Source organism: Vulpes vulpes, chromosome 6, assembly GCF_048418805.1.
Source record: "Vulpes vulpes isolate BD-2025 chromosome 6, VulVul3, whole genome shotgun sequence".
NCBI classification, from domain to species: Eukaryota; Metazoa; Chordata; class Mammalia; order Carnivora; family Canidae; genus Vulpes; species Vulpes vulpes.
In genome coordinates this window covers 28,679,314-28,692,757 of record NC_132785.1, presented here as the reverse complement: position 1 = coordinate 28,692,757, position 13,444 = coordinate 28,679,314, and positions in this window count along the sequence as shown.

The window sequence follows — 13,444 nt, the reverse complement described above, 5'->3', positions numbered from 1 at the left end:
TATCTATTAAATGCTTGACAATACACAAGGCATGCATATTGCTTATAAAAACTGTCGCCAAAATATACCTAACGCAGCAGCATGAAATTTGTGGAGGCTCACTGACAGTCAAATTTCTTTGAAGTTTTCTGTTTTAACTTATATATTCATGTGAATCTTGAACTCTAGGATATGTGTTTGTTTTAATATCTAATCAATTGTTTTACATTATTTATGAGTCAAATTACTTTAACTTCCCTTACTCCTTCATCTTAGAATAAAATTTATGTTCCAGGAGGCTGCACCATGATTTTTTCTGGCTCAAACAAAGTACTCTGAGGAATTTTGAGAATCCATGAGACATGTTGTTTTCAGATAATCCTCATAATCACCCTATGAAATAGGCTTTATTTTCCTGATTTAGCAGACGAGGAATAAGAAGCTTCAGAAATTTATGCAAATTGGTAAATAACAGCATTAGACCTTAAAACCAGGTCTTCACAGCCCATATTGGTCTTACTATATGCTTTTGTCATAATGCTTTTAGGGCTTTACAGAAATGGAAAGAGTTCCAATAATTCTGAAGTATCCACCATAATATTTCCAGGATTCTATACACTTCCAGTGTACTTGTTTGTTTTTGTTTTCATCCTGGAGAAGACATGAGATAACTGGAAATTCAAATGCCTGTTCCTTCAAGAAGGAATTAGGCATCTGAAGATCACTGCTAACCTAAAGTCAGGTTCAAGAGAAGTCTAGAAGACAGTTATGTAGATGAAATATTTGGGCTCCCATGATGTTAATCATATTCTAGGAACCTAGGTAGAATATTTTGTTGGGAACAAGGATAGGTTGAAATAGTGTTACAGCCAGGGACTCTGGATTTCTGTATGGGAACTGACTTCTACTCCCTCAGAATCAAATTATCTGTGAAACCAGAATGCATAGGAATGCTTTAAAAAAGAGAGGGGGGGCCATCCCTGGGTAGCTCAGCGGTTTAGCGCCTGCCTTTGGCCCAGGGTGTGATCCTGGGGCCCCGGGATTGAGTCCCACATTAGGCTCCCTGCAGGAGCCTGCTTCTCCCTATGCCTGTGTCTCTGCCCCCCCCCCTCTGTCTGTCTCATGAATAAATAAAATCTTTAAAAAAATAAGATTAAAAAATATAGGGAGAAGAGGGTGATCCTACTAAAAGAACTGATTTTACTTACCCTTTCAGCTCCTTGCAGCCCTTGCATTGGTTATAAGGGGTTATAAATTCACTGAATACAGGGGGAGGGGGGGAGTTGGAAATGTGAGAGGAGAATTTCCTTACATCTGATTTTTATATTTGTCCTAATATTCATAAAAAGCAAAATATTTTATTTTCATATTCATACCTTATTCTAAACCCCTCTTCCAAAGGAAGGGCATACAAAGAACTAATCTCATTGTTTTTTCCTCTACTGTCTTCAGCATGTGACTTTTGTCTTCATGGTAGCAAGATAGCTGGTACAATGCTAGATATGAGTTGAAACAGACTCAAGTTGTTTGTTGTCCAAAATGTAGGCAGTAAAATCATGATGTGATGTCCTGCAATGCAGCAGCCATTAAGCTACCATGAAAACAAAAGCCTTATAGAGAACAGCAAAGCAGGGGAAAAAATGAGGCTGGTTCTTGATGACCTAGAGCCTCTGTGTCAGCCCTGCCTGCTTACTCAAGATTTACTGTATATAATGAGCCACTGTTAGTCTTATTTTGTTACTTATGGATGAATACAATCACTAACTGATATAACCTTAGTTTTTCTAAAGTATCTTTCAAGTAACCTGTTACTAGGACTTAGAAAATCTTGTATCTTTTCTCACTTATATCTGTTTTTGAGCAGATGCTCTAGTAATATAGAGGTAAATGCTGTGAACTCTATCAACATCTTACTTTTGAGTTAAAAACCACCCTATGTGCCCTTCAGCAGTCACATTTATCTCCCTTTGATGCTATGGAGTCAATATTTGTGTCTACCCCCTACTTCCAAATTCATATGTTGAAGCCTAATCTCCTATGTGATGGTATTTGAAGGGTAGAGACTTTGGGAAATAGACCATGAGGTTAGAAAACTTAAGAATGGGATTAGTGCCCTTTTAAAAATGGACATGGAAGAGGGGAGGGGCAAGACTGCAGAAGAGTAGGGTCTCCAAGTCACCTGTCCTCAACAAATTACCTAGATAACCTTCCAATCATCCTGAAAATCTACGAATTAGGCCTGAGATTTAAAGAGAGACCAGCTGGAACGCTACAGTGAGAAGAGTTCGAGCTTCTATCAAGGTAAGAAGATGGGAAAAAAGAAATAAACAAAAGGCCTCCAAGGGGGAGGGGCCCCGCGAGGAGCCGGGCTGAGGCCAGGGCGAGTGTCCCCAGGACAGGAGAGCCCCGTCCCGGAGGAGCAGGAGCTGCACCAACCTTCCCGGGGGAAAGGCCTCCCGGGGAATTGGAGCAGGATCCCCAGAAAGGCGGGGATGCCCTCGGGCTCCCTGGGACAGTAACAGAGGAACTGCGCCCCGGGAGATGCGCCGAGCTCCCTAAGGGCTGCAGCGCTCGGCGGGACCCGGAGCAGCCCGGAGGGGCTCGGGCGGCGGCTCCGCGGAGGGGGCTGCGGGGCGGGAGCGCGAATCCAACAGCGCAGGCCCCGGAGCACAGGGCGCCGGGACACAGCCCAGGATCCGGCCTCCCCCAGGACAGGCAGAGGCCGGGAGGGCCCAGGACAGCAAGGACGCTCCTGCCTGGAGCTGAGCACATCAGCGGCCCCGCCCGGGAGCCCCCAGGCCCTGCAGACGGAGAGCCCCGGAGCTACTGCGGGAGCTGACTCCAGGGTCCCAGAGCTGCCCCCGCCACTGTGGCTTCCTCCTGGGGCCTCACGGGGTGAACAACCCGCACTGAGCCCTGCACCAGGCAGGGGCAGAGCAGCTCCCCCAAGTGCTAACACCTGAGAATCAGCACAGCAGGCCCCTCCCCCAGAAGACCAGCGAGACGGACCAGTTCCAGGGGAAGTCAAGGGACTTAAAGTATACAGAATCGGAAGATACTCCCCCGTGTTTTTTTTGTTTTTTGTTTTTTTGTTTTTGTTTTTGTTTTGTTTTGTGCTTTTTTTTCTTTCCTTCTTCTTGATTTCTGATTGCTTCCCCCACGCCACCCCCCTTTTTTTTCTTTTTTCTCCTTTCTTTCTTTTTCTTTCTCTTTTTCTTCTCTTTTCCCCCCTTTTTTTCTTCTTTCTCTTTTTTCTTTTTCTCTTTTCTTTCCTTCTCTCTCTTTTTCTCCTTTTCCCAATACAACTTGTTTTTGGCCACTCTGCACTGAGCAAAATGACTAGAAGGAAAACCTCACCTCAAAAAAAGGAATCAGAAACAGCCCACTCTCCCACAGAGTTACAAAATATGGATTACAATTCAATGTCAGAAAGCCAATTCAGAAGCACTATTTTACAGCTACTGGTGGCTCTAGAAAAAACCATAAAGGACTCAAGAGACTTCATGACTGCAGAATTTAGATCCAATCAGGCAGAAATTAAAAATCAATTAAATGAGATGCAATCCAAGCTAGAAGTCCTAACGACGAGGCTTAACGAGGTGGAAGAACGAGTGAGTGACATAGAAGACAAGTTGATGGCAAAGAGGGAAACTGAGGAAAAAAGAGACAGGCAATTAAAAGACCATGAGGATAGATTAAGGGAAATAAATGACAGCCTGAGGAAGAAAAACCTACATTTAATTGCGGTTCCCGAGGGCGCCGAAAGGGCCAGAGGGCCAGAATATGTATTTGAACAAATCCTAGCTGAAAACTTTCCTAATCTGGGAAGGGAAACAGGCATTCAGATCAGGAAATAGAGAGATCCCCCCCCTAAAATCAACAAAAACCGTTCAACACCTCGACATTTAATAGTGAAGCTTGCAAATTCCAAAGATAAGGAGAAGATCCTTAAAGCAGCAAGAGAAAAAAAGTCCCTGACTTTTATGAGGAGGAATATTAGGGTAACAGCAGACCTCTCCACAGAGACCTGGCAGGCCAGAAAGGGCTGGCAGGATATATTCAGGGTCCTAAATGAAAAGAACATGCAACCAAGAATACTTTATCCAGCAAGGCTTTCATTCAAAATGGAAGGAGAGATAAAGAGCTTCCAAGACAGGCAGGAACTGAAAGAATATGTAACCTCCAAATGAGCTCTGCAAGAAATTTTAAGGGGGACTCTTAAAATTCCCCTTTAAGACGAAGTTCAGTGGAACAATCCACAAAAACAAGGACTGAATAGATATGATGACACTAAACTCATATCTATCAATAGTAACTCTGAACGTGAACGGGCTTAATGACCCCATCAAAAGGCACAGGGTTTCAGACTGGATAAAAAAGCAGGACCCATCTATTTGCTGTCTACAAGAGACTCATTTTAGACAGAAGGACACCTACAACCTGAAAATAAAAGGTTGGAGAACCATTTACCATTCAAATGGTCCTCAAAAGAATGCAGGGGTTGCCATCCTTATATCAGATAAATTAAAATTTACCCCAAAGACTATAGTGAGAGATGAAGAGGGACACTATCTCATACTCAAAGGATCTATCCAACAAGAGGACTTAACAATCCTCAATATATATGCCCCGAATGTGGGAGCTGCCAAATATTTAAACCAATTAATAACCAAACTGAAGAAATACTTTGATAATAATACACTTATACTTAGTGACTTCAATCTAGCTCTCTCTATACTAGATAGGTCTTCTAAGCACAACATCTCCAAAGAAACGAGAGCTTTAAATGATACACTGGACCAGATGGATTTCACAGATATCTACAGAACTTTACATCCAAACTCAACTGAATACACATTCTTCTCAAGTGCACATGGAACTTTCTCCAGAATAGACCACATACTGGGTCACAAATCGGGTCTGAACAGATACCAAAAGATCGGGATAGTCCCTGTATATTCTCAGACCATAATGCCTTGAAATTAGAACTTAATCACAACAAGAAGTTTGGAAGGACCACAAACACGTGGAGGTTAAGGACCATCCTGCTAAAAGATGAAAAGGTCAACCAGGAAATTAAGGAAGAATTAAAAAGATTCATGGAAACTAATGAGAATGAAGATACAACCGTTCAAAATCTTTGGGATGCAGCAAAAGCATTCCTGAGGGGGAAATACATCGCAATACAAGCATCCATTCAAAAACTGGAAAGAACTCAAATTCAAAAGCTCACCTTACACATAAAGGAACTAGAGAAAAAGCAACAAATAGACCCGACTCCCAGCAGAAGAAGACAGTTAATTAAAATTTGAGCAGAACTAAATGATATCGAGACCAAAAGAACTGTGGAACAGATCAACAGAACCAGGAGTTAGTTCTTTGAAAGAATTAATAAGATAGATAAACCATTAGCCAACCTTATTATAAAGAAGAGAGAGAAGACTCAATAAAATCATGAATGAGAAAGGAGAGATCACTACCAACACCAAGGAAATACAAACGATTTTAAAAACATATTATGAACAGCTGTACGCCAAAAAATTAGGAAATCTAGAAGAAATGGACGCATTCCTGGAAAGCCACAAACTACCAAAACTGGAGCCGGAAGAAATAGAAAACCTGAACAGGCCAATAACCAGGGAGGAAATTGAAGCAGTCATCAAAAAACTCCCAAGACACAAGAGTCGAGAGCCAGATGGCTTCCCGGGGGAATTCTATCAAACGTTTAAAGAAGAAATCATACCTATTCTCCTAAATCTGTTTGGAAAGATAGAAAGAGATGGAGTACTTCCAAATTCGTTCTATGAGGCCAGCATCACCTTAATTCCAAAACCAGACAAAGACCCCACCAAAAAGGAGAATTACAGACCAATATCCCTGATGAACATGGATGAAAAAATTCTCAACAAGATACTAGCCAATAGGATCCAACAACACATTAAGAAAATTATTCACCATGACCAAGTAGGACTTATCCCCGGGACACAAGGCTGGTTCAACACTCGTAAAACCATCAATGTGATTCATCATATCAGCAAGAGAAAAACCAAGAACCATATGATCCTCTCATTAGATGCAGAGAAAGCGTTTGACAAAATACAGCATCCATTCCTTATCAAAACCCTTTAGAGTGTTGGGATAGAGGGAACATTCCTCGACATCTTAAAAGCCATTTACGAAAAGCCCACAGCAAATATCATTCTCAATAGGGAAGCACTGGGAGCCTTTCCCCTAAGATCAGGAACAAGACAGGGATGTCCACTCTCACCACTGTTGTTCAACATAGTTCTGGAAGTCCTCGCCTCAGCAATCAGACAACAAAAAGACATTAAAGGCATTCAAATTGGCAAAGAAGAAGTCAAACTCTCCCTCTTCGCCGATGACATGATACTCTACATAGAAAACCCAAAAGCCTCCACCCCAAGATTGCTAGAACTCATACAGCAATTTGGCAGCGTGTCAGGATACAAAATCAATGCCCAGAAATCAATGGCATTTCTATACACTAACAATGAGACTGAAGAAAGAGAAATTAAGGAGTCAATCCCATTTACAATTGCACCCAAAAGCATAAGATACCGAGGAATAAACCTAACCAAAGAGGTAAACGATCTATACCCTAAAAACTATAGAACACTTCTGAAAGAAATTGAGGAAGACACAAAGAGATGGAAAAATATTCCATGCTCATGGATTGGCAGAATTAATATTTTGAAAATGTCAATGTTACCCAGGGCAATTTACACGTTTAATGCAATCCCTATCAAAATACCATGGACTTTCTTCAGAGAGTTGGAACAAATTATTTTAAGATTTGTGTGGAATCAGAAAAGACCCCGAATAGCCAGGGGAATTTTACAAAAGAAAATCATAGCTGGGGGCATCACAATGCCAGATTTCAGGTTGTACTACAAAGCTGTGGTCATCAAGACAGTGTGGTACTGGCACAAAAACAGACACATAGATCAATGGAACAGAATAGAGAACCCAGAAGTGGACCCTGAAATGTATGGTCATTTAATATTCGATAAAGGAGGAAAGACTATCCATTGGAAGAAAGACAGTCTCTTCAATAAATGGTGCTGGGAAAATTGGACATCCACATGCAGAAGAATGAAACTGGACCACTCTCTTTCACCATACACAAAGATAAACTCAAAATGGATGAGAGATCTAAATGTGAGACAAGAGTCCATCAAAATCATAGAAGAGAACACAGGTAACACCCTTTTTGAACTCGGCCACAGTAACTTCTTGCAAGATACATCCACAAAGGCAAAAGAAACAAAAGCAAAAATGAACTATTGGGACTTCATCAAGATAAGAAGCTTTTGCACAGCAAAGGATACAGTCAACGCGAAACTAAAAGACAACCTACAGAATGGGAGAAGATATTTGCAAATGACATATCAGATAAAGGGCTAGTTTCCAAAATCTATAAAGAACTTATTAAACTCAACACCAAAGAAACAAACAATCCAATCATGAAATGGGCACAAGACATGAAGAGAAATCTCACAGAGGAAGACATGGACATGGCCAACATGCACATGAGAAAATGCTCCGCATCACTTGCCATTAGGGAAATACAAATCAAAACCACAATGAGATACCACCTCACACCAGTGAGAATGGGGAAAATTAACAAGGCAGGAAACAACAAATGTTGGAGAGGATGCGGAGAAAAGGGAACCCTCTTACACTGTTGGTGGGAATGTGAACTGGTGCAGCCACTCTGGAAAACTCTGTGGAGGTTCCTCAAAGAGTTAAAAATAGACCTGCCCTACGACCCAGCAATGGCACTGTTGGGGATTTACCCCAACGATTCAGATGCAATGAAACGTCGGGACACCTGCACCCCGATGTTTCTATCAGCAATGGCCACAATAGCCAAACTGTGGAAGGAGCCTCAGTGTCCATCGAAAGATGAATGGATAAAGAAGATGTGGTTTATGTATACAATGGAATATTACTCAGCAATTAGAAATGACAAATACCCACCATTTGTTTCAACGTGGATGGAACTAGAGGGTATTATGCTGAGTGAAATAAGTCAATTGGAGAAGGACAAACAGTGTATATTCTCATTAATTTGGGGAATATGAATAATAGTGAAAGGGAATATAAAGGAAGGGAAAAGAAATGTTGGGAAATATCAGGAAGGGAGACAGAACATAAAGACTCCTAACTCGGGGAAACGAACTAAGGGGTGGTGGAAGGGGAGGAGGGCGGGTGTTGGAGGGGAATGGGTGACGGACTCTGAGGTGGACACTTGATGGGATGAGCAATGGGTGTTTTTCTGTATGTTAGTAAATTGAACACCAATAAAATTAATTAAAAAAATAAAAATGGACATGAGAGAGATTATTTCTTTCTTGGCCATGTGAAGATTCAGAGAGAAGGTGACTGTGTACAGGCCAGGAAGTAGCCTTTCACCAGAAAGTAGTCTTTTGGCACCTTGGTCTTGGACTTGCCAGCTTCGAAACTGTGAGAAATAAAGGTTTGTTGTTTAAGCCACTAGTCTATAGTATTTTTGTTTTAGCAGCATTAACTGACCAGTGTAAGAGATAACCATTATCCTGGTCTGGAATAACCATTCACCTATTGTATATCTTCAAACCCATATCTTTAAAATATATCTTTATAAAAAAAATAAGACTATATCTTTAAAATATAGTTTTCTCCTTGTTTTAGATGTAATGGGAACAAGTTTCAGTGACTTGCATTTTTTCTTAACATTGTTGGTGTGATTGGTCCATGTGAACAAACACAGCATTCCACATAAGTAAAGCATGCAGTTGGCATTTACTTTTCAGTCCTATATAGTATTCCATGAAACATGTAACTTTCATGCCATTTCTTTACATTATTTCTCATAGTATGTAGCAGTTCATTTATTTACATTTCTATGCAATATTCCACATAATGTGTAGCTATAGTTCATTTGTTCCCTTTTTGCTGTACAGTATTCTGTATGTGAACTTTCAATAATGGATTCTACTTTCCATGGACATTTTATTTGTTGGCAGTTTAGAGCTGTTATGAATGGTGCTGCCAGGAAGATCATTGTATGTTCTGGTGCTTGGTGGTACGAGTTTCTCTGGGGCATATGCTGAGAAGTAGAATTGTTAGGTCGCAGGGATACATATTTCTAATTTTACTAGAAAATCCCAAACTGTTTATCAATTTATTGTTCTACCCTTTCTATATGAGAATTGTTTAACATTAATTATTTTATTATTTTTTATAATGAATATTTATTATACTTACTATAAGAAAAACATTTAAGATTTCAAAACATAATGGAAATATACTGTCATTTAGGTATGTATATATATACATATAGAATGAATATATATAATTAATCTCTATATAAATTAAATTTATAAATATAAATTTATAAATATATAAATAAATTAATCCTCTAAGAATTAATTGGTGATTGTGACTTTAAAATACACTTACAACTTAGCAAACAAATGGAAAACAATTTCCCCTTTCCCAAGTCAAATATTCACTTTGTGTACCTGATATGATGCTTACATGAAGTACAGAGTACTTACCAGGAAGTCCCAGATAAGTAACTTAGACAAGAAGAAAGATGTGAATTCCATTATCCGATTTGGGGATAGTGAAGAAATTTACTTCCCATTTTTTTTACTGTAATAAAAACTGTTATGTGGCAACTGTAGAGAATTCTTGAATTGTAAGATAAATGGCTGTGATTTTTATAGAGTGTTGGTATTTAAACAGAAGCCTGAGCTATCAGAAGGCTTAAGAAAATAAAGGTCTTGTTCTCTCTGGAGATCACAGTCTCATTTTGGGAAATGATCTCTTTCTGAAATGTACACTGCTTTCCTGGTGTTCTGACTGTACTGCCAGACTAGTGAGGTGTCCTGGAAACTTCACAGCAGCAAAAACAATGTGTATCAAAAAGGCATGACACAATTGGGAGGAATAATATTAGCCTCAGGAAATATCTTTTTAACTTGTGACCTAATCCATATAAAAATAAATTGACTTAGATATGCTCACTTATAATACAAAAGAGAACATTCCTTTAAACATTCTTACTATGTTTAAAATTTGAACACATTTATTACGAAGACCAGTTGACTACATTTTAAAAATTATATATCCTATTAGGGAACTAGTTATTATAACTCCAAATAAATAAAAAGATGTTTAAATATATTCATTTTTTACTTATGCTACTAACTAATATAATTAAGCGGTAGAAATATACATGTAATAGAAATTTCAGAAGGTTGGCAAAAGTTGAAGTAAATATTAGTTTGAATTTTCTTTAACAGTACAAAATACTATTTCACCCACAAAATTTATTAAAACTAGAGCAATATAAGTGAACTTTAAGTCTCTGCTGAGTACCTCATGATATAACAATTTAAAGTCTGGTTCCAAATGTTTATTTTGATATTAGATTTTAAGACTTTCACAGCTGAAAAATATTTTCACAAAGATAAATCTAAATGATTCTGTCTACCAAAAAATAAAATGTATTTTTCAATTTCATCCCCAGTTTTCTAAAGCATTTGTTGAAAATAAGGTAATAAATATCCATTTTTCCCTATAGTATCTGCTAGGTTTAATATATTTTAGTATTTTTAAAAAAGATTTATTTATTTGGAGAGGGAGAGGAAGAGGGAGAGGGGAGGAGAGAATCCCAAGCAGACTCCCCACTTAGCAGGGAGCCTGACACAGGGATCAAAGTCATTACCCTGAGATCATGACCTGAGCTGAAATCAGCAAGAGTCAAGACACTCAACTGAGCCACTCAGGTGCCCCTATATTTTAGTATATTTAACTAAAGTAGATATATACTTTATTGATAGTCTTTATTTGGAAACTCTCTTAAAACAGTTTAGAAAGGACTGTTTTCAAGTTTTTCAGTTGTGCAAATAAGAATTTTTTTCTGATGGCTTATTTGTATTATTTTCAATGATAAAAGTCCCACAAAATATGGAAATATTTTTAAACATCAGTTTCTAAAATACTCTTTTCATACCATGAACTTTCTAAAACAAAAACCTTATCCTTTAATTGATAAGTAACCATGTCCAGTACTTGGCTGTGAGCTAGCCATTGAATCTCTGGATTCTTTAAAAGATTTGTGTATGTTTACTCCCATGCCATTAAATATTTTAACATTCCTCCATACTTGAAGAAATCCCCTTCTGCAATGGGAAGCTGAGACCAGACCTAAAGCAAGGGCTCCACTGTGGCCCAGCTCCAAGGTATATTATTCATACTGTATTGCAGGTGGTAGGCGCTGTGCTTCAAGAGCCCTGATTGACATCTTGTAGCAGTTTATTGAGTTTATTTGCTGCTGGTTTCAACTCTTGGCTGGAACAGCTGCTCTATGAATGATGCAGTGAATGAATTTCACAGGCAGACTCTGAGTTCTTAATGCAAATTCCTATCTCCAGTCCAGTGGCAGGCAACTACCTTTAGTTTAGTGCCTCACACAAAAATGATAGTTCTTTGTGCCTATTATTACTGAAACCACACATAATGAATACCATAAGCTGAGATACACCATAATCTATAGTTTCATTCAGAAGAACAAATCTTTTGCTATGTGATGTGCAACTTGTTCCTCCAGTCTTTGGCAATATCTTCTATCTTCTTGCAGTGTTTGCTGAAAAAGAAATAATCTTCGCCCATGTTTTAGACTGTGTCTCTGTTCTTATTCAAGTCATTGCCATCCATTTACTATACAGGAAGGAGTTTCCTCATTGGTGCATGGCACTGGGCTTCTGCAAAGTTAGTGAAAGAACCTAGAGATTTTTAAACATATGCCATGAGGTTTAATAAAGAAATTTGATAAAATACTGCACTGTGAATAACATGACTTGGAACATAACATTTTGAAGAGATATTTGTCTTTGTCTTGGAAGTTCATTTTTTAATATGTTGCTAATGTGATAGCTTTATACTCTCATTAATATTTTCAGGCACAGAATGCACTTGGGATTATTCTCAAATATGTGTACACACACATACTCCAAATATTCTTCTTGATTATTTTGAATAATCCGATGGTTATTGCTTCCAGTAATGTGGTTGGTGAAGATCTTATAGAGGAGTGGGAGATTCAGTTCTGCCACTTAATTATTTGCTTGAGTGTAGGTGATTAATATTAGCTGCAAGCTGTAGTTTGACAGGTGGCTTTAAAACATTCTTGCAGTCTTGTGTGGTTTATCTTCCTTTAGTTTCACCAAAATTAAATGATATAATATGAATCCACTTAACTGGTCCCAAGAAAACTACAAGTAGTTGTAATATAGTCAAAGAGAAAAGATGAAGATATTATTACTAACCCTCTAAGTCTAAAACTCTCTGCTTTTCTTTGTTTTGACCTTTGACTATATATCTCTAGTACCTAATTCACTTCCAGTGAGAATCATACTGTATATATTGTCTTATAATTTTTTTTCTTAAAATTTTATACATATTTAGTATAACATTTTCTATAAGTTATTCTTCCTATAAACCTGTCTCCACTCATATAATTTTTAAAGCAACTGTCTTCATTCTTGCTATCTTGTATGAGTGCAGATCAATTCACTAGACTCCACAAGAATCTGGTTTATTTTTTGTGCCTAGGCCCTAACTCATAGAAAGGCATACAGAGGCCATAGCATGACAGATTAGCAACAGTTTGTTTGTTTGTTTGTTTGTTTGTTTGTTTGTTTCTTTCTTTCTTTCTTTCTTTCTTTCTTTCTTTCTTTCTTTCTTTCCTTTTTTTTTAAAGATTTTATTTATTTATTCATGAGAGACGCAGAGAGAGAGAGAGGCAGAGACACAGGCAGAGGGAGAAGCAGGCTCCATGCAGGGAGCCCGATGTGGGACTCGATCCCAGGTCTCCAGGATCACACCCTGGGCTGCAGGTGACACTAAACTGCTGTGCCACCAGGGCTGCCCTAGCAACAGTTTATTTATTGAAAACACAAACATTTTATTAATCTTTGTACATTCTATGACATGCGGCCACCCACCCATGATTATGAAATACCTTGTAATCCAATAAAATATACATTTAAAAATTATTTATTTATTCATGAGAGACAGAGAGAGAGAGGCAGAACACAGGCAAAGGAGGGGGAAGCAGGCTCCTCGCAGGGACCCTAATGTGGGACCATATCCCAGGACCAGGGATCACGCCCTGAGCCTAAGGCAGACACTCAACTACTGAGCCACCCAGGTGTCCCAAATATACATTTAATCCAGGTAATTTGGGTGAAATTTAGCTGATGTTTTAGAGCAATCAGGCTGTAGTGCATTCCTCACTCAGCTCCCTTAGAAAAGTTTTGGAGTTACTTTCTAAAGTCATTGCATAAAATCTTGGATTGACATGAGAAAGATGTAAATGCCTTAGTAAATGATGAGAACAAACACAGTCTGAACAGTATTTACTGATGTATGTAATGACAAGCAATGAACT